This window comes from Panthera uncia, chromosome D2 (genome assembly GCF_023721935.1).
Source record: "Panthera uncia isolate 11264 chromosome D2, Puncia_PCG_1.0, whole genome shotgun sequence".
Lineage (NCBI taxonomy): Eukaryota > Metazoa > Chordata > Mammalia > Carnivora > Felidae > Panthera > Panthera uncia.
The window spans coordinates 34,186,658-34,212,037 of NC_064818.1; the positions used below are offsets into that span (position 1 = coordinate 34,186,658).

Consider the following 25,380-nt stretch of genomic DNA (forward strand, 5'->3'; position numbering starts at 1 on the left):
TAGGGCTTTGGCGTTTTCACAGGTGTCTTTGAAAACGTCGAAGATCGCTAGGGTAATGTGCTTGGATAATGGGGCTTTCTCATTTGTGAATAGGCGATCGTTTTAATAATCTGGGGCGGTGTTGAACATTGATTTGCCGTAAAGACTGGGGGGAAGTAGTAAAAAGGAAGTGATGTTTGGAAAAGATAGTGAAGGGGGTGATTCTGAACATAAAGGTATCATTTTGGGTTTTTACTAACAGTAATAGCGTGTTTTTGTCTTTGTATTTTTTCTTCAAGTTTACTGTAAATACCAGACAAGTTTAGATCTTTAAAAAAGAAGAGATTTAATACGTTACCATTAAATTAAAAAAAAAAACAAACAAACCTCAAAACAAGAATTTGGACGCTTAGGTTTTACAGAGACTCAGTATTGACTGGTTCCGCTTTGACAGTTTGAGTTGACACATTATTTTGACCACAGGGTAAAAATATGATCAATGCAGGTTAAAAGGGTTATAAAACTGCAGTTCACCCTTGAACACCAGGAGGTTGGAAGCATGCAGTCATAATCCCCTATAACTCTTGACTCTACAAAAACTTAGCTAATAGCCTGTTGACCAGGAGCCTTACTGATAACATAAACGATTGATTAACACATTTTGTATGTTATGTGTGTTATATACTGTATCCTTATAGTAAAGTAAGCTAGAGAAAAGAAAATGTTAAAATCATAAGGAGGAGAAAATAAATACATTTACAGTACCGTATTTATCGGGAAACAAGCCTGCATATAAGTGGACCTGTGCAATTCAAACCCATGTTGTTCAAGGGCCAACTGTCTACGTAAAATCACTGCAGCCCAGGAGTACCAGCTCTTTCTCTCACCCGTAACTCCAGGATTGGAGTCACCTCTTGAAAATTGGAGAAGTTCTTTTGATACATTTGCAGGACCAGTATTGATGCAATTTTGTATATATTGTATAAATAATATTTTTAGGAGAGTAATCTAGAAAAATAAGAATAGAGGATGCTTGTAGTTGTCAGTAAACAGAACTGGGATAGGTGGGTACACAAATGCTTTTTATAGAAGACGGTACCAAAACAATAATTGTGCCAGAAAAATAATGATTGCAATACTTATGTTCACTTTAGTATAAGTAAGTTAATTTCCTTTTGTAATTGTTAAATTATAACATGGCTTCAAGAAGTCTTTGACTTTAGCTATGTTTCATATGTTGTTTTACTTTTGCAACTTTTTATTTGACTGTATGTTTTGCACATTTGTTGGCCATTTCAAAACAAACTTTAGATCAAGTGTTTCTTCTCTAAACAGGTATCTACTATTTAATCTTCATGCAGTGAAAATGTACTTTATTGCAAAAACTTTTCAATTAGCTTATGTATATAGACTGTCATCTTCAAATGCTTAGCGGACTAGTAATTATTTCTTCAAAGGAGAGATGAATTCTTTGCTTTAACTGTTGTCAAAAGATTAACTCCCTTTTAACTTAATACAAAAGATATTTAGTTGGAAGTTACGTAGTATTACTATTGCTTATATCTCTGTTTACCCTCACCAGACAGATTTCTCTAAAGACCTTGCCTTTATACTTAGCTCTAAATAAAAGTCTTGGCATTTAAAAATTTACTGAATGGAACTGAAATAGAACTCTCTATTAAGGTTACATCTTAATATTACTATAACATTAAAGAAACTATTAAATGGAATTGTATAATTTTTAATGTTTATTTATCTTTGGGGGACAGGGGCAGAGAGAGAGGGGAAACAAAGAATCCAAAGTAGGCTCCAGGCTCTGAACTGTCAGCACAGAGCCCGATGTGGGGCTCCAACTCACAAACTGCGAGATCAGGACCCCTGCCAAAGTCAGACTAACTGACTGAGCCACCCAGGCACCCCTGGAGTTGTATAATTAACACATTAAATGCCTAATGGTTACTTTTGTTTCCCTTTGACAGTTCTCACTGTCCCTTAGTTGTAAAGAAAATCAGTTTTGTGGTAGAGCATTTTCCCTAAAACAAGAAGAAGCCATCATGACCACAGTGGCAGAACTTGCAGATATACTTAGATAAATCCATTTTTGTTTATTTTTTAAAACATTTTATTTTTACTGTTTATTTGTTTATCACAGATAAATCAGTTTTGATTTCAGTAGTACTCTCTGCATTCTGTAAAAATTCTCACATTGCACAACTACTTATAAAAATGTATTTTGCTAACCACTAAATCCTCAATGCATTTTCAAAACTTTGCCATAGTTGATTTGGAAGCATTTTCATGGCTTTTCTCAGAATTGAAATTTAAACACTGTTTTTGAGAAATTGTTGAATCACAGATGTTCTAATGAATATTATTATTTTGTCTTATAAGAATGACCATATTAAGTGGACATTCTTTGAAAATTCTTACCTTCTGGCCTGATGTAATATATGGTGTTACGTAGTGTGAATCTAACACAGCCATTGATCATGACAGTAATTCTTACTTTAGGTTTTACTGTCCTCTTACCTTTGAGAAATCCAGAAGTTAACAAAAATTGGAGAGCATGGACCAGGCACGCTTGGAGAACAATTCAGTGTTTACATGCTGCCTCTGTCACTGGTTGGTAATTTGTCACATGAGTATTGAATATGAATTTGTGACAGACTTGTGTGAATATTCCTAGGCTCCCCCCCCCCCTCCATATACACAGCATTGTCATCACTGGATCTTAAGCTTAACCTTCTAGTTAAGTCTAGACTTCATGTCTCCATATTGAAGTGTTCTGTTACTTCCCTACACATTGGGTCTTCCTGGTAATAAAATCACTTCAGTACAGAATGTAACATAATATGAGTTTATCTTTGCTCTTGCTTAGGATAGTAGAAACTAGGAAAACTTGGTTACAATAGTTTCATCACAGTCTTTCACCATAAAATAGTTTTTATCATGTGTACCTCAAAAGAGTGTTGTGGAGTCAGTGACCTATATTTATATTTGTCTTAAATTTTTATTGTGGGCTTAGGTGAGTGTCTCAGTGGACAAGAGAGGTAGTATCTAATATCTTGATCCTTTGTTCTCTTAAAATTCTTGACAGGTAAGACATTCTATCTAGTAGGAGGTGAGAACCACGAATTCTGCTAATTTCAAATCTTGTAAGTTATGCCGTATCACTGAGTTATTGAAAATGTCTGCAAATTGGTTTTAATTTGGAACTTCGAGACTAAATTAAATCAATGTCAGTTTTATTAATGTAATATTGTCATGAAAGTCAAAGATTGCCAAAACTATACATTAAATTTTGAGTCCAAATTCAGTATATTTTCACAATATTGTGATGGGTTTTGAAATCTTGAGCCAGTTTCTCATTTTCCATCATGTCGATTTGATTTGGAGGTGTAGCATATTTAGAAATAAAGATTTTACCAATCAATATATCAAACTACTAGTCTTTCCAAATATCATTTTAGTGATTAGAATAAGAATTAGAATTTATATACTTCTTTGCTGGTATATTTCTTTGTACTGGCATGCAGCCAGATCAAGAACCCCTCATCAAATTTACTACTAAATTATCATCATTGTGTAAAACATTTTACTGCAACTGAGGGTTTAAACTGAGCAATATTGTCTAATTAGATTCTTACTCATTGAGCTGTGATAGTTCTGGATGTGGTATAGAATTAGATGCATCCTGCCAGTGGGAGTCTTAGTTTAAAGGCAAGTTGGAGCCAGAAAAAGTGTGGGTTCTTTGGTATACATGACAATTTTTTTTTTAATAGCATATGAGATTGCATGATCTGGACAGAAAAAAACGTCCCTGAACTGAAGTGCAGCCAAAAGAATGATGATGTAACTAAGAAGGCAATTTAATTTCTTCAAATGTGCTGCATCAAACTCTACTGCTCAGAAGTAGGACATAACAAAATAGTAAAGAATCACTGATGGAGTTTCAAAAATGGTTGGTAGAAATTGGTTCAGGGTCTTTGTAACTTTTGAAATTATACCAGAATTCATAGATGTTTTGGAAACAATGCTCTGTGCTTAAGAAGGTAAACGGGGCAGGGCGCCTGGGTGGCTCAGTTGGTTGGGTGGACTTCGGCTCAGGTCATGATCTCGCGGTCCGTGAGTTCGAGCCCTGCGTCGGGCTCTGTGCTGACAGCTCAGAGCCTGGAGCCTGTTTCAGATTCTGTGTCTCCCTCTCTCTGACCCTCCCCCGTTCATGCTTTGTCTCTCTCTGTCTCAAAAATAAAAATAAACGTTAAAAAAAAAAATTAAATTAAAAAAAAAAAAGAAGGTAAACGGGGCATCTGGGTGGCTCAGGCGGTTAAGTATCCGATTCTTTATCTCAAGCATGATCTCACTGTGAGTTTGAGCCCCACATGGGGCTCTCTGTCAGCACAAAGCCTGCTTCAGATCCTTTGTCCCCCTCTCTCTCTGCCCCTCCTCCACTCATGCTCTCTCTAAACAATAAATAAACAAACGTTTAAAAAAAGAAAGAGAAAATTTGATGAAAAGATTTAAAAATAGGATTAAAAAATAAAAATGGGATTAGAAAAAAAGCTGCATAGTTCTAAATACTACAAACTGCAGAGCTAAATGCCCAAAGTAAACTTCATTCTTCTACATTATAGTTTAGTCTTCTTACTTTCATAAAAGTTAATTTTATGCTCTGGCTTATGGATCTGCAAACTGATAGAATTTGTCTATATTAAATGTATAATAAGTAAGCTTTATTATGTACAATTGGATTTAATGTTATTTTAGCTTGAGTTCACTATAATGTTTAATTGTTTTAAGGAGAATATATTTACTATATAATTTTTAAAAATCTCTTCCCCTCTTTTTTAAAAAAATTTTTTAATGATTTGTTTATTTTTGAGAGAGAGCATGTACAAGCTGGGGTGGAGGGTGGGCAGAGAGAGGGAGACACAAAAACCGAAGCAAGCTTCAGATTCCATGCTGTCAGCACAGAGCCTGACACAGGGCTCAAACGCACGAACTGGGAGATGATGACCTGAGCTGATGAAGTCCAATGTTTAACCAACTGAGCCACCCAGTCACCCTTCTTCCCCCTCTTTTTTGTCTTGGGATATGGTCACTTGGAAATTATAATTTAAAAAAATTTTACTGTATGCCAAATCAGTAATAACTTTCAAAAACAGCACATTTTGTGTTCATGAATCAAGTTTAATCAGTTCTAAATTCCTTTAGAGGCATTCAAATGAATGGTTTTTAAAGACAATATATGGTTTTTAAATAAGACAATTACTTCAGGTTATACTCTAGTATTTTAGATTACACATGATCGAGTGAAACTACAAGAAAAATCCAGCATATTTAAATTACTGTCATCATATGAACCTCAACATTGGTTCTGAAAACACACAGAAGTAGTTTTTGGGGCACCTGGGTAGCTCAGTCAGTTAAGCATCAGACTCTTGGTCTCAGCTTAGGTCTTGATATTAGGGTCGTGAGTTTGAGCCCTGCATTGGGTTCTGTGCTGGGCACGAAGCACACTTTAAAAAAAAAAAAAAAGTAAAGTTTTCATTTTGTTCATATATCCTTTGTATTCTAAAGATTGTATAATGATAACTTGAAAGTCATTTTGGTCTCTTATGTGTTTGTATAATTAAGACCACCAGGATGGTTTGTCTATTTCCAGTTATTGGTACCTCTCACTTTTTTTTTTTAAGTTTATTTATTTTTTTAGAGAGAAAAAAGGAGAGAGAGAATCCCAAGTAGGAGATTCTCAGGGATTCTCCATGCCGACAGCAGAGAGCCTGACTTGGGGCTCAGTCTCACAAACTGTAAGATCATGACCTGAGCCGACATCAAGTGTCAGAAGCTTATCCAACTGAGCCACCCAGGCGCCCTGTGCCTGTCACTTTAGGAAAATTTCCCAAGTTAATTGTTAAGGTATAGAAGTACTTTTTTTTTTTTTTTTAAGATTTTATTTTTAAGTAACCTCTACACCCAGCGTGGGACTTGAACCTACATTCCTGGGATGAAGATTCTCATGCTCCACTGACAGCCAACCAGGCACCCCTAGAAGTACTTTTAGATGTCAACAATAATCAATTATCATCAACCTATAACATATTTTTTTTAAATATTCATATGTTCCTGTTGAAATATATTTTTATTTAGTTAAACTTGATATTAAGTAAGTCTTTATATGAGAAACTCAGGTTGAGTTGAAGTCTACACCGATTAATTGGAATCACTATTGTTATTTTACTTTTCAGTTTGTTCTTTGATTACATTGTTGTTTCCCTGAAAGGTAATTCCATCTTGAGCAAAACCTTATTAAGATTTTACAGCTGTTTTCAGATATTCATAATTATTTCATATTAACCCAAAGGTTGAGTTAAGAGTGGGTTTGGGGGTACCTGGGTGGCTCAGTCGGTTAAGTGTCTGATTCTTGATTTCAGCTCAGGTCACCATCTCACAGTTTGTGAGATCCAGTCTCATGTCAAGCTGAGCTCTGCGCTGAGCATGGAGTCTGGTTTGGATACTCTCTCTCCCTGCCTTTCCCTTGCTCGCTTGCTCTCTCTCTCTCTCAAAATAAATAAATATACATTAAAAAAAAAAAAAAAGAGTGGGTTTAACTATTAGTTGATAGGTGACTATCCTAATGATTTAATTTCAGGCCTAGCGCAATACTAGCAGAAAGAGGAGTTAGTGAGGATGGCAGTATTAGCTTATATTTACTGAGCAGTTTGTATTTGCCAAGCATTATTACAAAAGCATTACATGTTTTAGTCCATGTAATCTTAACAATAAGCCTGTGGAGTAAGAGCTAGTATTCTCTCCATTTTGCAGATAAAAATAATGAGGCCCAAGGAGATTAAGTAACTAATGCAGGGTCACATAGCTGTGAGTTGTAAATCCCTGATTTGAATCTAGGCAGTTTGATTCCAGAGCCAGCATTCTTAACTGCTATGCATTCTGGGTTATTTGTTGAATTCTGTTGCAGAATAGCTTTCTGAAATTTATTTAACTCTCAACCCTTTGTTTCTTAAGCTGTCAGTTGAGGAATTGTACTAAATCTTCCATTCAAGTCATTTCCAATTCTACCATTTTAAGAATTCTGTCATCCTGATTTACAAAACATTGTATGTTTAATATTTCTGATTAGGTTCTGTTCGTAATCTCTTGATCTCTTAAAGTACAAAGGTTAAGTCATTTTCCAAAGTCACACTGGTAATGCGTGATGGTGCTGGATCTGCAATTAGATATTTTTTTGGACCTCTTGGGCTTGTTAGTTGCCTCACTATTTCTTTTATTTAGTGTATATATGCATACGTAGATTAATAATTGAGTTTAATTGATTTTCTTTCTTAATTTTCTATTCATATCTTATTTGTGTGATATGCTTCAAACAGGGAGAAATAATATTGTTTTCATTTTCTTTAAAGAGTCTTCTCTTTGGTTATCAAGTATTATATGCTTATTGTATAAAATTTAGAAATTTTAGAAATGTTTAATGTAGGTAGTGAAGGAGTCCACTGGAGGAGAACTCTTAATAGTTTGACATTTTACTTATTTAAAGATACATACATATGATGCATCTGCTATTTTTTAGGACATTTTGCTCCTTTAAATTTTTTTTTAACTTTTATTTTGAAATAATTAAAGATTCACAGTATGTTGTGTAGATAGTACAGAGAGATCCCACATACCTTTCACTGGTTATATCTTACATATTTATAGTACAATATCAAGGCCAGGAAATTGACACTGGTTCAAAATGTGTGTGTAGTTGTGTGTTACTTTAGCATGAGTAGATTTGTGTAACCATTGCACTGATTAAGATATAGAGGGGCACCTGGCTGGCTCAGAAGAGTATGCAACTCTTAATATCTGGGTCATGAGTTCAAGCCCCACATTGGGTGTAGCGATTACTTAAATAAATAAATTTTAAAAGTTAAAAAAAAATTTTTTTTAAAATATAGAATTATTCCATCACTATAAGGATCTCCCTTGGGTTACCCTCCACCCTCAATACATACTCTTTCCTGTGTTCCACCTGTATAATTTTGATATTTTGAGGATATTACAGAGGGAATCATACTGTATATGACCATTTGAGATTGGATTTTTTCCAAATAGCACAATGCCCTTGAGATCCATCTACTTATTGTATGTATCCATAGTTTATTAATTTTTATTGCTAAATAGTATTCCATGGTATAGATGTACCACAGTTAAACTGTTCACATATTATGGGATATTTTGTTTTTATACACCTTTCAGCTATTAAAAGTAATAAAGCTGGGGACATTTGTATACAGGTTTTTGTGTGAACCTTAGTTTTCATTTTTCTTGGATAAATGCCCAGAAGTACAGTTGCTCGGTTGTATGGTAAGCGTATGCTCAGATTTTAAAGAAATTGGCCAAACTATCATCCAGCATGGCTGTACAATTTTACTTTCCCCCAGCAGTGTGTGAGAGGTCCAGTTTCTCTGCATCCTTGACAGCATTCCATATTGTGACATTTTATACCTCATCATGGTCTTAATTTGCATTTCCCTAGCAGCTGGTGATGTTGAACATCTTTTCGTGTGCTTTTTTGCCATTCATACATCTTTTTTGATGACATGCCTGTTCATGTCTTTCACCAATTTTAATTAGATTTTTAGTTTCTTACTGTTGAATTTTAGGAATTCTTTGTATGTTCTAGATTTGAGTTTATCCAGGGAGTAATAGTGAAAAGTATGTCTACTCCATCTTCCCACAAGCAGAAGTCCACATATGCTCTTTTTAAAAATGTACTTGTCAGAGGGGTGCCTGGGTGGCTCAGTTAGTTAAGCGTCCGCCTTTGGCTCAGGTTGTGGGTTCGAGCCCTGTGTCTGACTCTGCACTGCTGGTGCTGAGCCTGCTTGGAATTCTCTCTCTCTCTCTCTCTCTCTCTCTCTCTCTCTCTCTGTCTTTGCCCTTTCCCCGCTTGCACTCTGTCTCTTTCAAAATAAACTTTAAAAAAAAGTATTTATCAGAAAGAATGCTGTTACCGCCATTTTTTCATCTGCTGTCATATTTCCTTCATCTCTTGCCTCTATTTTTTTTAAATTTTCTTTCAGTTTTTTTAATGTTTATTTATTTCTGAGAGAGACACACAGTGTGAGTGGAGGAGGGGCAGAGTGAGAGTGAGACACAGAATCTGAAGCAGGCTCCAGGCTCAGAGCTGTCAGCACAGAGCCCGACACGGGGCTCAAACCCACAAACTGTGAAGCCTCTATTTTTAGAAGCTATTTCCTTCATTTAGTCTGTTAAATACTTTTATGCTAGCTTCATCCCTCACAGTCTGTTTTACACTTTCTGACAGCTATTCTCCTTAAAGCACACTTATTATGTCATCCTCTTATTCAAAAATCTCTAGTGGTTCCCCACTGTCTATAGAATACCCTTAACTTGATGGGGCACCTGGGTGGCTCAGTCAGTTAAAGCCTCTGACTTTCGCTCAGGTCATGATCTCACGGTTTGTTGAGTTCAAGCCCCACACTCTCTGCTGTCCGTGGAGCCCGCTTCAGATTCTCTGTCCCCCTTTCTTTCTGCCTCTCTCTTTCTTTTTCTTTCTCTCTCTCTCAAAAGTAAATAAACATTAAAAAAATTTTTTAAAGAATATCATTAACTTGACAAAGGTTTCCATGATCTAGCCCCAATTTATATTTTCAGCTTAATATCCCAGTAGTCCTTTGTGCCCTGTGAACACTAATAGTTCTCCATTGTTTTCTGTCTTCATACCTTTGCTCATACAATTTTCCTCTATTAGTGTACTTTTTTTTTTAACTTTTTTTTTTTTTAACGTTTATTTTTGAGAGACTGAGAGAGACAGAACACAAGCAAGGGAAGGGCAGAGAGAAAGGGAGACAAAGAATCTGAAGCAGGCTCCAGGCTCTGAGCTGTCAGCACAGAGCCCGACGCGGGGCTTGAACCCACGAACCATGAGATCATGACCTGAGCTGAAGTCAGACGCTTAACCGACTGAGCCACTCAGCTGCCCCTTTGTTAGTGTACCTTTATTTTTCCGTCTCTGTTCACAGCTTCACCCTTCCTTAAAGGCTCAGCTCAGATGTCACTTCCAAGAACTCTTCTGATCTCACCAACTGGAAATAACCTCTCTTTCCCTTAACTTCCTAATTTTTTAAACAAGTTTCATAAGTAACCACTTTATTAGTGTTGTTTTAAGGATTAAGTGAGCTAATGTATATAAATAGCAGCTGTAATTTTACCTTTTTTTCATAATGACTTTCTTTAATATCCCTTTCTAGACTAAAAATCATTGAGGCCAGGATCTGTTTCATATTTATCTAGGTAAGTGCTACATTGCCTAGTGAGATACTCTTCACGTAGTATGTGCACAGTAAATATTTAATAGGTGAACAAACATAACATGAGGGCATTTTAATACTGTCTATATCCCCAGTGCCTTATTACCTGACATCTGGATATAGCAGACAGTAAATGTTTGAGCCTGTACAGTGCAAATCTGTGATTCAAAAAGCTTCCATCATTAAGCAGTCTCATTGATGTAATCTTTATGTAATGTAACTGAAAACCTTTGATAAATTCCTCTGCTGATAACTAGAAAATATTTAATGTTTATGAGATTCAATCCCTACAGAAGTACAAGAACCCTCAGCTTATGTGAGGTGGTGTGGTGTAGTGAGAAAGAACATGGACTTTGAAATGAGATTGCCTGGGTTGGAAACCTGTCTGTACTAGTTACTAGTACAAGTTTATCTTGGGCAAGTTATTTAACCCATCTGTTTCAGTTATCTCATCTGTAAACTGAGGAAGATGATAATGCCTACTTTATGTGGTTGTGAGAATTATATGAACATACAAGTAAAACACTTAGAGCACTTTCTGGCCCTTCATAAATGTCTTAAGGTGGTAGCTAATCTAATTATTGCCTGTTGTTACTTCCTAAAAATGTACTGAACACAGTTCAGAAATCAAAGAGTGTGTGAGTTAGGACATACATTCTTTTAAAGAACAACACTCTGCAGAGATGGAATATCTTGTACCTGCACATCCTGCCCACTGTATTCCTCTTCCAGTAGGTGTTGATTGGGTAACTGATAATCCTGTTCACCTCATTGTACTAATCATACAAAAGTCAAAGAAACAAGTCTTCCAGGGACTTTTTACTGAAAAAGGATTTTGAGTTCATATCAAGGAACAGTACATACTTTTGTCTTCTTCCTTTGAAGAATATGATAACTGAGTTTTTTTGGTTCTGGTTGAATATGCTTCCCTATTTTGTGCAGTTAATTCTTCTGAGGTGATATACCATTAATTTTGTCTTCATGGACAAATTAAAATGGCTATTTAACATTTCCTATATGACTTTGAATCTTGAGTCTGTTTTTATCAATTTAGCAGTCCTCTAAACTTTTTCCAAAATTACTGTCATTCAAATTTTTTTTTAAAACAGGTGAATGCTACAATCTACTTTTGTATAATACTTGAAGAATGCATACAGTGTGATTCAATTCATATAAAAGAGAAAAACAAGCAAAACTATATTGTTTATGAATATATGCTTAGGTACTGAAACTATAAAGAAAAACAAGGGATTATCACAAAGATAGGTTTGTAGTTCCCCTGGGAGAAAGAACAGAGTTATTCATTGGGATACTGGGCTGGTGACATGGTGGTTATAAAATAAGGGAAATTAATAGTTGCCTGAAATGAAAATATTTTTTGAAATCCAGCTATTTGTTTGTATTATTAATACGTGTATGTACCTGATTTTGGTACCTAAATAGTTAGCCTAGATTTCCCAACAAATAATGAGGAAAATGTATTATTTCTATCTGTAAAAGGGTCTCTTAACAAAAGTTGAAAGTTTTATAATGAAGAAGCTGTATTACAAATCACCTCCAAATCATCTGGATCTTATTTCTAGTATGTATTTTTTTATTCTGAAGATATTTTGGCCTTGAGAATGATTAGTCTCATTTGACATCTTCAGTTTTGGGGGGTTTTATTAAGTGTTATTTTGAGAGAGAGAATCCCAAGCAGGCTCCACATTATCAGCACAGCTTGATGCGGGGCTTGAACCCACCAACTGCCAGATCATGATGTGATCTGAATGAATTTGGACACTTAACCAGTTGAGCCACCCAGGCACCCCTTGGGATTTTAAATTCAAGCCCTATGTTGGGTGTAGAGATTACTTAAAAATAAAATCCTAGGGGCTCCTGGGTGGCCAGTTGGTTGAATGACTGACCTCAGCTCAAGTCATAATCTCACAGTCCGTGGGTTCAAGCCCTATGTCAGGCTCTGTGCTGACAGTTCGGAGCCTGGAGCCTGCTTTGGATTCTGTGTCTCCCTCTCTCTCTCTGCCCCTTCCCTGATATCACTCTGTCTCTCTCTCTCTAAAAAATAAATAAACATAAAAAAGGAGAAATAATATATATTCTTAAAAATAAATAAATATAAAAATTAAAATAAAATCTTAAAAAGATAATGAATAAAATAAAACATAAAACAGGTCCAGTCAGAGTCCCCAAAGCAACTAGGCAAAGATGAAGCAGGAATTTATTATTATAATTATTGCTATTAATATTATTATTAAATCACATGTGAAATCATCCTGGACAGTGTCTGATCTATAATAGATGTTCATAAATATTAGTTTCCTTCTATTAGCTCTTTCTTTGCCTTCTCATTTTATAGATAAGGTATTGAGATGCCAAGAAGTTTAGATTGTTTTAAATCACCTAAAAGGGTAATTAATGTTGTTGAAATTGAGCTCCAAGAATTTTGACAACCAATTCACTGCTCTTCACTATATCATGTTACTTTTCTTTTAAGTTAAAGGACAGGTTGAAAATAAAGCTCTTAAATCCTACCAGGGATTTATAGACTTAATATTTATTATAGATTTTTTTTTAAGCTTTCTTACTATGTTTTGAAGACTTTTTTCCTTATAATTATCAGAAATATATAAATTGTGGGGACACCTGGGTAGCGCATTCAGTTAAGTGTCCGACTTCAGCTCAGGTCATGATCTCATGGTCTGTGAGTTCTAGTCCTGCGTCAGGCCCTGTGCTGACAGCTCAGAGCCTAGAGCCTGCTTCAGATTCTGTGTCTCCCTCTCTCTCTGCCCCTCCCCCACTCATGCTCTATCAAAAACATGAATAAACATTAAAAAAAATTTTAATATATAGATTGTGGGTAAATTTATTTAAGTTTATTTATTTTTGAGAGAGAGAGAAAGTGTGCACATGTGTGAGCACATGTGGAGGAGGGGCATAGAGAATTCCAAGCAGTCTCCACACTGTCAAGCAGATTGCAATACAGCTCTGAACCCACGGGAACATAAGATCAAGCCTGAGCCAAAATCAAAAGTCAGATGCTCAACCGACTGAGCCACCCAGGCACCCCAAATTGTGGGTACATTTGATCAGTTATTTAAAATAATAAAAAGTTTCTGTTTCCTGGGTGCTAGGGTATTATAAACAGACTCTGAAGGATTATTTTTAGTATAAACTAAATGCAGTTTTTCTTAATATATATCAGTAGTCAACCCTAGAGTGTGATATGTCTTTACCTGCAGTTCTGTGTATAGGTATAGTTTATTCAGTTGTATCATGTAGATTTTTATATAGGAGAAACAGCTGCTCAACACAGAATCAACATATAATGGATGAAATAAGATATGTGTGAAGGAACTTGAAAGATTAAATGTTAGCCAAGCCAGAAGTAGAAGAACAAGCAGAGTTAGATTGGATGGTCTGGTGTAGTGCTTCAGAATCACTTGGGGAGCTTTTAAAAAATGCAGATGTCAAGCTTCTCAGATTCTGATCCAGTAAGAAAGTTAAAAAAAAAGCATGGGAAGTAGAACGGGCATGTTTGTTTGTTTTATTTCAGATTATTCTAATGTGTAGCCAGGTTGAAAACCATTGTTTATATTGATTCCATGGAGCATAGGCAAAGGAGGAGTCAAAGGTTTTTTATATCTACCTGTGTGGAAAAGAGAGATAAACTGAGAGATGTAAACAACTTTTTCTAGACAGATACTCTGTGAGGCACAGACGTTATACATTAAGTCTCATAAAAATGTTGCTTAAAATCATCTGCTTTTCTGTGCTCTGATTACTTACTCTGTAAGTAACATTCTGCTTATTAAGTCAGCCTTCTAGATACTTCAGAGTTGTGAACAAATCTGCCTGGGACAAGATTCTTGAGTATTCTTTCTAGACACTTATGTGCCTAGTATTGGCATTCTAGTTTATCCATCAGTACCTTATATAAGTTCGCTTGTAGTTTCACTCAATTTGATCAACTCTGGGGTAATGACAAAAGATCAAGTTTTGAATCATTGAGGCTGATTACCAGATCCTGATTCCTATGGGTTTATCAAATTAGTGACCAGGGGTTGTCTCTTGGCAGTTAGACATTCTAAATTTGTTGATGTAAAACTGAAGCCCTGAAGAATTTGTAATAAAATTTTATTATTAAAAATGTGCATAAATAAAGGGAAAATGTAAAATCTTTTTAAGACTATACTCTTAAGAATGAAATAGCCAGTGTAAAACAAGGCGTTTTGTTTTTAATAATCCTGTTTGGAAGGGCATTGGGGCAGTTATTTTGATTGCTACTTTGTTTTTGCACATTTATTTAATAATGCTTGTTGAGAACCTATTATGTGCTCATCATACAGGTCTTTGTAATATTCTTAGTAATCCCTACCATAGTCTCTAAAAATAAAAATAATCTAACGTAAAAAATCTCTTAAGCTCTCCTGCTGCCCTAGGTGCTAGATAACTTTTTTTGCTAGACATATTCATGTTTTACTTTTTCTCCCCCTTTCTTTAATTTGTCGTGCTATTTGCCTCCTTTATTTTCTCCCCTGTGGGCTTCACAGTAGGCAGTCTGGTGCACCCAAGCCCACAGCCTCCTCACTTTTCCTGTACTCCCAGGAGACCTACGGCTGGCTAGAAGCCGTGGGGCACCTGTCTACTTTCTTATTCTTAATAGATAGAGTTGAACCTATTTAATAGATGAAATGACCAGATCAGAGCCTTTGTTGTGTTTAAATTATCAATGGGACATTTTACTGCTTCATCTTTTTCCATTGGCACAGTGTGCTTGGTTGAGAAAAAAATATGTTGTACAGCTTATTAAAATAAAACAAGTCATTCATTCCAAAGATAATGCAAGAGTATGTGCATTTAATGGGGGGGCAAAAACAGATGAAACCATATCCTGCTTAATTAATTTCCCAGGAAGTTGAAATAGCATAAATTTATTTGCCTTACCTAGAATTGAACTAGAATGTGGACCTTGTGAGCAAGCTTGAAGCCTTTAACCTTAGGTACTTCACTTGCTTTGAAAGATGACAGTTTGGAGCACCTGGGTGGCTCAGTTGGTTGAGTGTCCGAACTCTTGATTTCGGCTCAGGTCATGATCTCATGGTTGGTGGGATCAGGCCCCATGTCAGGCCTCTGTGCTAAGAGTGCAGAGCCTGCTTGGGATTCTCTCTTTCTTTCTGTTTCTGCCCCTCCCCTGCTCCCACATGCCTGCCCTTTCTCAAAATAAATAAGTAAACATTTAAAGAAGAAAAGAAAAGAAAGTTAACAACTGGGAAGATTGAATGGCCTGACCTATACTGACATATTCAGGCGAGGTTCAATTACAAGAGATAGAAACTACTCTAGGCTCTGGGCTGGGCTGCTAGGAATGACTTCTATAACAAGATTTGAACTTGTGTGCCAAAGAAGTGCTACCTTTGCCACAGTCATCAAAGGTATTAGAAGGCCGGCGTGGAACAATTTTAAGAATGTACCATTTCAGAGCACCTGGGTGGCTCAGTCGGTTAAGCATCCTACTTCAGCTCAGGTCATGATCTTGTGGTCCGTGAGTTCAAGTTCCACATCGGGCTCCGTACTGACAGCTCAGAGCCTGGAGCCCGCTTCAGACTCTGTGTCTCCCTCTGTCTCTTGCCCCTCCCCGCTCATGCTCTGTCTCTCTGTCTCTCTGTCTCTCTGTCTCTGTCTCTCTCTCACAAAGAAATAAAAACATTAAAAAAATTAAAAAGAATATACCATTTCAACAACCAAACCAACTTGATTCAAAAATAGGCAAAGGACTTGAACAAACATTTCCCTAAAGAAAATATACAAATGTCCAGTAAGCACATGAAAAGATTCTCAACATCACTAATCATTATGGAAATCAAATAAAAACTACTTTACACTTTACATCCACTAGGATGACTATTGTTAAAAAAAAAAAAAAAAAAAAACAGAAACAAAAAACATAAAATAACAAGTGTTGGCAAGAGTATGGAAAAATTGGAACACTTGTACATTGCTGGTGGAAATGTAAAATAGTATAGCTACTTTGAAAAATGGTATGGTGGGCTCCTGGGTGGCTCAGTTGGTTAAGCAGCTGGCTTTGACTCGGTCATGATCTCACAGTTTGTGAGTTTGAGTCCTGCTTTGGGTGAGCCCTGCTTCTCTCTCCCCTCAGTACTCTCTCAGTCCCTCATGAGATTTTTCTCTTTTTCTCTCTCTTTCTTTCTCTGCCCCTTCTCACTTGCGCCATCTCTCTCTCTCTCTCTCTCTCTCTCTCTCTCTAAAAAAAACAAAAGAAAAGAAAAAGAAATGGTGTGGTGATTCCTGAAAATAAAAAAAATTACCAAAGACTCAGCAATTCTACTTCTGAGTTTATACACCAAAGAAGCGAAAATAGGACTTGAACAGTTATTGTACAGCCGTGTTTATAGGAGCATTATTCACAATAGCCAAAAGTTGAAAGCAACTCATGTCTGTTGATGGATGAATGGGTAAACAAAATGTGATATATGTATATAATGAAATATTTTTTAAATGTTCGTTTATTTTTGAGATAGAGAATTCCAAGCAGGCTCTATGTTGTCAGCAGAGAGCCCAATGTGGGGCTCAAACTCATGAACCATGATGTGATCTGAAATCAAGGTTCAGGTTCAACCCACTGAGCCACCCAGGCACCCCCATGCAACAAAATATTATTCAGCCTTAAAAAGGAAGGAAATTCTGATAACGTGCTACAACATGGACTAACTTTGAAGACATTATGCTAAGGAAAATAAGCCAGACACAGAAAGACAAATATTGTATGATTCCACTTATATGAGGTACCTAGTGTCCAATTTATAGAGACAGAAAGTAGAATGTTGATTGTTGTGGGGTGAGGAAGTAGGGGATAATGGGGGGGGGGGGTTATTGTTTAATGGATACAAAGTTTTCATTTGGGATGAAGAAAAAGTTCTGAAAGTGGACGGTGGTGATGGTTGCACATCCATGTGAATGTACTTAATACTACTGTTCTGTACACTTAAAAAATTGTTAAAATAGTAAGTTTTGTGTATGGTTTAACAAACATACACAAACAAAACAACGTATCATCGTGTCTGATGCAGGCATTAGAAAGGCAGCATTGCTGCTCCACAATTGCAACTTCTTCCTTATACTCAACACTTAGTGACTGAAAACTGGAGAATTGTGCGCGCATGCACACACACACACACACACATACAACACACACCCAACATTTACATAGTCTGTCTTGTGGACAGCCAGAACTTCAGGAAAATGGCCCCTACTTCACTTACTGTTTTCCGTATCTCTTGTCAGAGAATCCACTTGGCCGAACCTAATTCACATTTAGAACTCTAGTTGCAAGGGATCCTGGGTAATAATTTTTTAGCTTTCGACCTCTGTAGTAGCAGAAAACAACTAGAGGGAGATTGGAAAAGATGCCAATTCATCAGTGCCAAATTCATCGTATCTGTCACAGACACTGAGTCAGTGTGATTCACGAAGGTAATGCTCCTTTCAGTTCAGTCATTTTCAGTGGGGGCCAGATTGTTCTGCAACTGGTCATACAGAGGTAGGGTGGAGCACACAAATAGTTTCAACAAGGAGGAGTAGGGAAAGAGTTCATTGATAATCATTATCTGCTTTTGCAGTTCTGGACTGGTTGTACTTTGTCAAGCCTAACAACATACAGTACTTGCAGTTTGAATAGAGAAGAACACAACTGAGTTATTTATATTATTGTGAAGAGATTTGGGTCATTCTAATGGGATGCATTAAAGTCTTGTTGATTGAGGAATAGCTATGCTACTGTTAAGAAATACCAAACTAAAGTTCTTATGATAAGGTTTTTTCATTTTATTAAGTATGGAGATAAAGTCATCTTTACAGTATATAGGCAATATACTGTAAGCTCTTTTGCTCTCAGGCTGGTGAAATCTCTAATTAGTATGAACTAAATTTGGAAAGAAAAGAAATATGCTTGTAAATTAAAGAGTTGATGTGCCGAAAATTGCATTTTCTATAGTTTTCAAAAATTTCTAACTGGAGTCCATCCATAAGATACTTTTGCTCCCCTTTGTACAGAACAGTCAGCTCCTTTTGTTTATCTGTTGTCTAGGACTTGGAACTCTGACTAATGCCTGTTGATAATGAGATTCTGCAGGAGTTGAATATTCTCTCAGTGCCTTTGATAATTAAATTCTTAATTGTTCATGATTTCAGAGTAAACCTCTTTAGAATTTTATCTCAAATGGGGATGTTTCCTTTATACATACCAATTAATGTTTTAGACAAGTACAAGCTTTTCATGCAGTGTTTTTTAATTGTGAATTAAGCTTTAATGACGTTAGTGGGGAAACACTTGAAATTTTTTTTTGACAGTTACTTGACTCCTAGAAATCTTAAGTAAGGCACTACAGTACTATTTATAATAGTAATAATATTGTGAACAATTGCCAACAATGGAGAGATGGACAAACTATTGTATAACCATTAATGGACTGTCCTTTTCAAAGGATAATTTAATAATATTAGACAGGATTCATGTAATAATGTTAAGGAAAATGAGACAGAATTATCTATGGTATGATTTCTTTTCGTAGAAAATTCTGTGAGAGTTATAACAAATTACAAGCAGTAGTCTCAAAGGTAATTTTAAAATTTTATTTCTTCAATGAATATATATTACTTTTATGTATTTTCTGTCTTTTTAGTATAGAAATACATTGCTATAAAAGATTCAAACAATGCAGAAATTTACAGGCTAAAAACTATAAAGGTCCTTCAGTCTCCTACCTAGACAAATGAAATCCAGTTTATCAGTTTATTCTTTTATGCATTTTGCTTTTGGTGTCATATCTAAAAAATCTTGACCTAACCTAAGGTAAGAAAGATTTTCTCTTGTGTTTTCTTCTAGATGATTTATAGTTTTAGACTTCACATTTGGTCTGTGATGCATTTGGGGTTAATTTTTATATGTGGTGAGAGATATCGATTGATTTTTTTGCATATGGATATCCATTTGTTCCAATACTATTTGATGAAGACTATCCTTTCTTCATTAAATTGCCTTTACATGTTTGTAGAAAAACAGGTATCTATCGATCTATCTATCTAGGTCTATTTCCAGATTCCCTGTTCTGTTCCATTGCTTTATTTATCATCATGCCACTACCACTTTGTCTTGATTTGGGGTAGATGATAGAATTCTAAAATGGTCTCCAGTGACTGTTGTATAATAATAGAAGGGACCTGTAAATATGATGGGCGATCACTCCTGTGATTATGTTGTGTTAATGTGGCACAGTTGACTAAGAAACTAAGATTATTCTTGGTGGACCTGACTTAATCAGGCAAGCCCTTGAGAAGGAATGTGCTTTTCCAGGAGAGATTCCAGGTACAAGGGGAGTTCAACACAGGTGAAGCTGCTGCTTTTCAGAATAAGAAGAGGCAAGAACTGAGGGTGGTCACTAAGTTTATGGTAATTAGCTACATAGCGGTAGAAAATAATTGCTGTATGATAAGCCTTGAAATCAACTAATTTGTTCTTTTTCAGAGTTGTTTTTCGTTATTTTGGATCTTCTACATTTCCATATGAGCTTTTGTGAGTTAAGTTTATCAACATCTACAAAAAATCCTGCCAGGATTTTGATTAGAATTGCACTGAATCTGTAGTTCAAATTTGGGGGAGAATTGACATCTTAACAATATTGAATCTTCTGACCCACCCATCTCTCATTGTTTATTTAGATCTTTAATTTCTCTTACAGTGTTTTATAGGTTTTAGTGTACAGGTCTTTTCCGGGTTTGGTCAGATTTATCCTTGAGTATTTGATATTTTTTGATGCTATTGTAAATGGTAGTGTTTTATAAATTTCAATTTTTTTAAGTTTATTTAATTATTTTGAGAGAGAGAGCATGAACAAGGGAGGGTCAGAGAGAGTGAGAGAGGGTATCCAAAGCAGGCTCCACACTGTCAGCACAGAGCCAATGTTCTGGAACTCAGGAACCACGAGGTCATGACCTGAGCTGAAACCAAGAGTCAGATGCTTAACCAACTGAGCCTCCCCGGTGCCCCTATAAATTTCAGTTTTTGAATTTTTATTACTAGTATGTAGAAATACAATTGATTTTTGTATATTGATCTTATATCTAGCAATCTTGCTAAACTAACTTACTAGTTGTGGTAGGTTTTTGTGTGTACGTATAGATTCCACTGAATTTCCTAAATAAACAATTATATTGCTTGCAAATTCTGCAGATTGTGAGTTTTATTTCTTACTCTCTAATCTGTATGGCTTTATTCCCTTTTCTTGCCTTATTCTACTGGCCAGAATGTCCAATGTATAGAATTGGTGAGAATGGATAGTTTTGGCTTGTTCCTGATATTATAAGAAAGCGTATAGACTTCTGTCATTAAGTATGATATTAGCTACAGGTTTTTCATAGATGCCCTTTATAAAGTTGATGATGCTTCTGTTTTTGGTTTGCCAAGAGGTTTTATCAGGAATAAATATTGGATTTTTTCAAATGCTTTTTTTTGAGTGTCTTTTTAAAAAACTTTTTTCTTAACATTTATTTATTTTTAAGAGACAGAGACAGAGCATGAGTGGGGGAGGGGCAGAGAGAGAGGGAGACACAGAATCCAAAGCAGGCTCTAGGCTCTGAGCTGTCAGCACAGAGCCCGACGCGGGGCTCCCACTCAGGAACCATGAGATGATGACCTGAGCCGAAGTCGGACACTTAACAGGCTGAGCCACCCAGGTGCCCCTACAGGGTTACTTTCAAAGGAGAAAAAAAAAAAAACTTATCTTTTCTTGTGTTTCATTTTGAGTAATTCCTATTGTTGTGTCTTCAGGTTTATTATTCTTATCTTTTATAATGTCTAATCAGCTGTTAATCCAATCCAGTGTATTTTTCATTCTGTGTATTGTAATTTCATCTTTAGAAGTTTCCATTGGAGCTTGTTTATGGCCCATGTCTATAACTTCTTGAATATGTAATAGAGTTATCATAACTTCATTGATTTTCTAGTCTGCTAATTCTGTTTAATCTGTATTAGTTCTGGGTCAATTTTGATTGATTTGTTTTCTATTAATTATAGGTAATTTTTCCTACTCTGGATAGAGAGTAGGCATCTTTGATCGGATGCCAGACATAATGGATTTTATCTGTTGAGTGCTAAATACTCCTAGTAATCTTGAACTTTGTTGTAGGATGTAGTTAAGTTACTGGAAAATAATTTGATTCTTTTGGATCTTGATTTTAACATTTGTTTGGCGGGGGGTGCCTGTGTGGCTCAGTCGGCTAAGTGTCCGATTCTTGATTGCGGCTCAAGTCATGATCTCACAATTCATGAGATCGAGCCCCACGTTGGACTCTGTGATGACAGTATGGAGCCTGGGGATAATCTCTCTCTCTTTCTCTGTCTCTGTCTCTCTATCTCGCTCGCTCTCTCTCTCAAAAATAAATAAACTTCAAGAAAAAAAAGATTTATTTGACTGGACCAGAGACCTGTTCATTGTAGGGCAGGGTTTTTCAATATCAGCACTCAATATCAACATCTTGAATCAGTTATTTCTTTGTTGTGAAGGGCTATGCTGTGCTTTGTAGAATGTTTAACAGCATCTGTAGCCTCTGCCCTTTAAGTGACTCCCTACTTGTAACAACCAAAAATGTCTCCAGAAATTGCCAAATGTTGGGGAGGGGGTAGCAAATTGCCCCCAGCCAAACAACTACTGCTTTAGGATTAATTTTGTCTTACTACTATGCAAGATCTTCCTATGCACTTTGCCTAATGCCCCATGAATTGTGAGATTCTTTTGTTTTTTTTCAGTCTGTTTGGGGTAGGCATTTGTATTGGTCTTGTGTGTGTACTGAGTGTTGTTCCCTCTAATCTTTCTGGGTGGTGCTTTTTTCAGTCCTGTTTTGTTTCCTCGTGTGTATGTGATGATCAGCATTTTAGCTGCATATTCAAAGGACAATCTCTGCAGATCTCTGGGGTTCTGTCTTAGTCTTTTCAGGCTACTATAACAAAAATACTGTAGACTGGGTGGCTTAAACAAAGCACACTTATTTCTCAGTTCTGGAGACTGAGGAGTCCAAGATCAAAGCCCAGCAGGTTTGGTATCTGGTGAGAGCCTGACTCTTGCTTCATAGTCAGTCATCTTCTAGTTATGTCTTTAGGTGGTGGAAGGGGTGATAAAATTCTCTGGAGTATCTCTTAAAAGGCAACTAATCCCATTTATGAGGGCTCTGCCCTCATGACTAGTCACCTCCTAATTGGGGGGTTAGGATTTCAATATATGAATTTTGGAGAGACAAAGCATTCAGTCTATAACAAGTTCTCTGTCTGTGCATCTTTCTCTTCTCCAGTAATCTATTTCATGAACACTAGCCACCTGGATCTCCCCAGACCCTCAGCTCTAACTCCTCAACTCAGCAAGTCCGCCAGCCCTCACCCATTTTGTGTCCTGTATCACACATGACTTGGAACCTCTCAGGACAGTAAGCTGGGGCAGTAGGGTTCACTTTGTATTCTGTCTGGCAGCGATCTTTTTTGTCTGATACCCAGTGTCTTGATGCTGGTTTTTCTCTCCCATGTATTTTGTCTATCATTTGGTTATTTGTGGTGGGAGGGTAAATTTGGTCCCTCTCATTAAATCTTGGTCAAAAATGGAGTCCCTTTAAACCTTAATTGATTCATATTAATTATTGATTAAAGCTGAAAGTGTTCTTAAACACTAACTTAATTTCATTTTTTTGGATTTATATGAAACTCATAGCCGTCATATCTTTGTTCAAAATTTCCTGTTCCATGTAGTTTCTATGGCACAACATAAATACTAAATTGGCCCTAAAGCCTTTTATCATCTTTTTAATATACCTCTTTAGTGCAGGTTTTCATGGTGTTCCATAAATATGGGCCTCTAACTATAATGTAGTAGCATACAATTAAAGGACGTGTCCTGACCTGATGAAGCACATTAGTGGAGTGTGTCATGTTTTTAGGACATTGCCACAGCAGGCTCAAAGACTTCCAGAAGGCTTCCTTGTGTTACTCGTTTTGTAGCAGCTAAAACACCAGCATCAAACTCTGATTGTTGGCCCAATTGAGAGTATAGAGAACTGGTGATCTAAGACAGGGGAAAAAAAAGAAAAAAACAAAGAGAAGATCATTTTGAACAGTGTATGAGACAAAACCGTACTGAAGGATAATGCTATAAGGATGGGAGTGACTTGGAACCCATTGGTGGTAAGCTGTTTGAGAAAGGAGAAAGGTAGCAGAATAGAGAATAAAATGACAGAAGAATCCAGCCTTGTTTTGTGGGAGATGAACTTCGCAAATTTGCTACATCGTAACTGCTGCAGAGTTTGTATGTAACAGGTGTGGTTGGATATTCAAAGATGAAGAAATTTATTCTGAGCATATCTTTGGGGAAGAGAGATGTATGTAGTGGGTGGGATGAAACCATCTGGATATATATATGAACTAAAACATACCAAAGTCATTTTAATGGAATTTTGTATATATGTGATAACTTACATAAAATGATATACATCAGTGTGTATAAATTCAATGTGGTAAACTGCATAAAACATGTTTGGGATGGCGATGATATTCTGTAGCTAAAAAGAGCTGAGTAACAGTTTATGTAGCTCTTTAGTACATAAGAATTAGGCAGCTTTTTAAAGCATACAGATCCTTATAGGCAGATGTGCTGTTAATGTTCTAAGACTGAAAAGCTATTGTGGATTGATAATATGAAAAACTCTGTTTGGAAACAAAATCTGATTAAAGGCTTCCAAAAATTAGGATTGCTTTTTAGTAATTAAGAAATAAATATTTAATAAGCATTTCTTGTTGCCTGAATATTTTTGATGGTGTAAGTGGTGGTGCTCATGTAGTTAAGTATCTGCCTTTTTCAAGTATTTGTAAGTCTTCATGGCAAGAGTTTGTGTGGGTAGGGGAAGAATGTAGAACAGTAGCAGTTTTTTTACTTTTCTCAACATATGTAAGCATAGAAGATTTATCATAGCCAAAAGTGCATATTATAAGAAAATGATAAACACCAAAATCAAGAATTATTTCATCTGGGAAGGGGAGGAAGGGGACAGTATCAGGGAGGGACATTCAATTGTATTGATGTTTTGTTTTTGGCCTTTTAAAGCAAACTTTTAAAATCTAGTTTAACATACGTAAAGTGTAGATCATAAGCATATAGCTTCTTGAATTTTTATAAAATGAACATAACCTGTATGACTAATACCCAGATTAAGAAACAGAACATATATTGGAATTATTTGATATTTTTTCAAACTGGGTAGTGGACATTTGGGTATTTCTTATGTCATTATTTTTTTGTTGTTGTTATGCTTTAAAGTTTGCCTACTGTGTTTTTTTAAAAAAATCGTCTCCCCCCCCCCCCTCTCTTTACCCCTCGTGGGATTCTCTCTTTCTCTGCTCCCTTGCTCACTTGCACCTTCTCTCTCAAAAAAAATTAATTAAAAAATCATCTCAGAAGGAAATAGGATCTTTAAAAATATGGAAGATGTCAGAAAACCCACATGCTTTAGTAACTGAGGAAAATACTTCAGGGAAATAAGTTTTTTCCATGTAGGCCTTTGTCTCCTGTGTTATCTTATAAACCTGATAGAGGCCCAAGTTACTGAAAGTTTTAGAATGGAAAAAGAACATAAACAGAACTATGTGGATCAAAGTAGTAAAAATAATTAGTACATTTCATTATATTATTGGCCTTTTACAATCACAATATAAAGTTTGGGTCCTCAAATATGAGTACATTGAAATGACAGTTTTCTTTTAAAAATTTTATCACTGAAATCTCAGTGATAGTTTAAGAAGGAAATTTCTTATTTAGTTCTATAATGGTATATTCAAAGTATGGAAAGAAATGAGCTAATAAGATACTTATATCTAGTTTATAGGCTTTATATCTGTTTAGAAATCATTTGTGTAGTGGGTAGAAATATTCTTAATCTAAGGGGTTTCCTAAAACTAGTTCTCTGTCTACCTTGGTGGTGTTTCTTGTTTTTGTTTTCTCATTTTAGAGAAGTGGGA

The 25,380-nt window shown here is 36.0% G+C and overlaps 1 protein-coding gene across 3 annotated transcripts in view; it reads left to right on the plus strand.

Moving 5' to 3' along the window:
• Positions 1–25,380, plus strand: part of SAMD8 (sterile alpha motif domain containing 8) — a 49,076-nt gene that overhangs the window by 844 nt on the left and 22,852 nt on the right. The window contains exon 2 of one of the 3 annotated variants that reach the window (XM_049645254.1): positions 10,254–10,296. The exons of 1 other annotated variant lie outside the window; for it this stretch is intronic. The gene's annotated coding sequence lies outside the window, so the exon portion shown is untranslated. Of the gene's footprint in view, positions 1–10,253; positions 10,297–21,238; positions 22,806–25,380 lie in introns of those variants that run through there. One more of the 3 variants, XM_049645255.1, reaches the window with a different exon arrangement.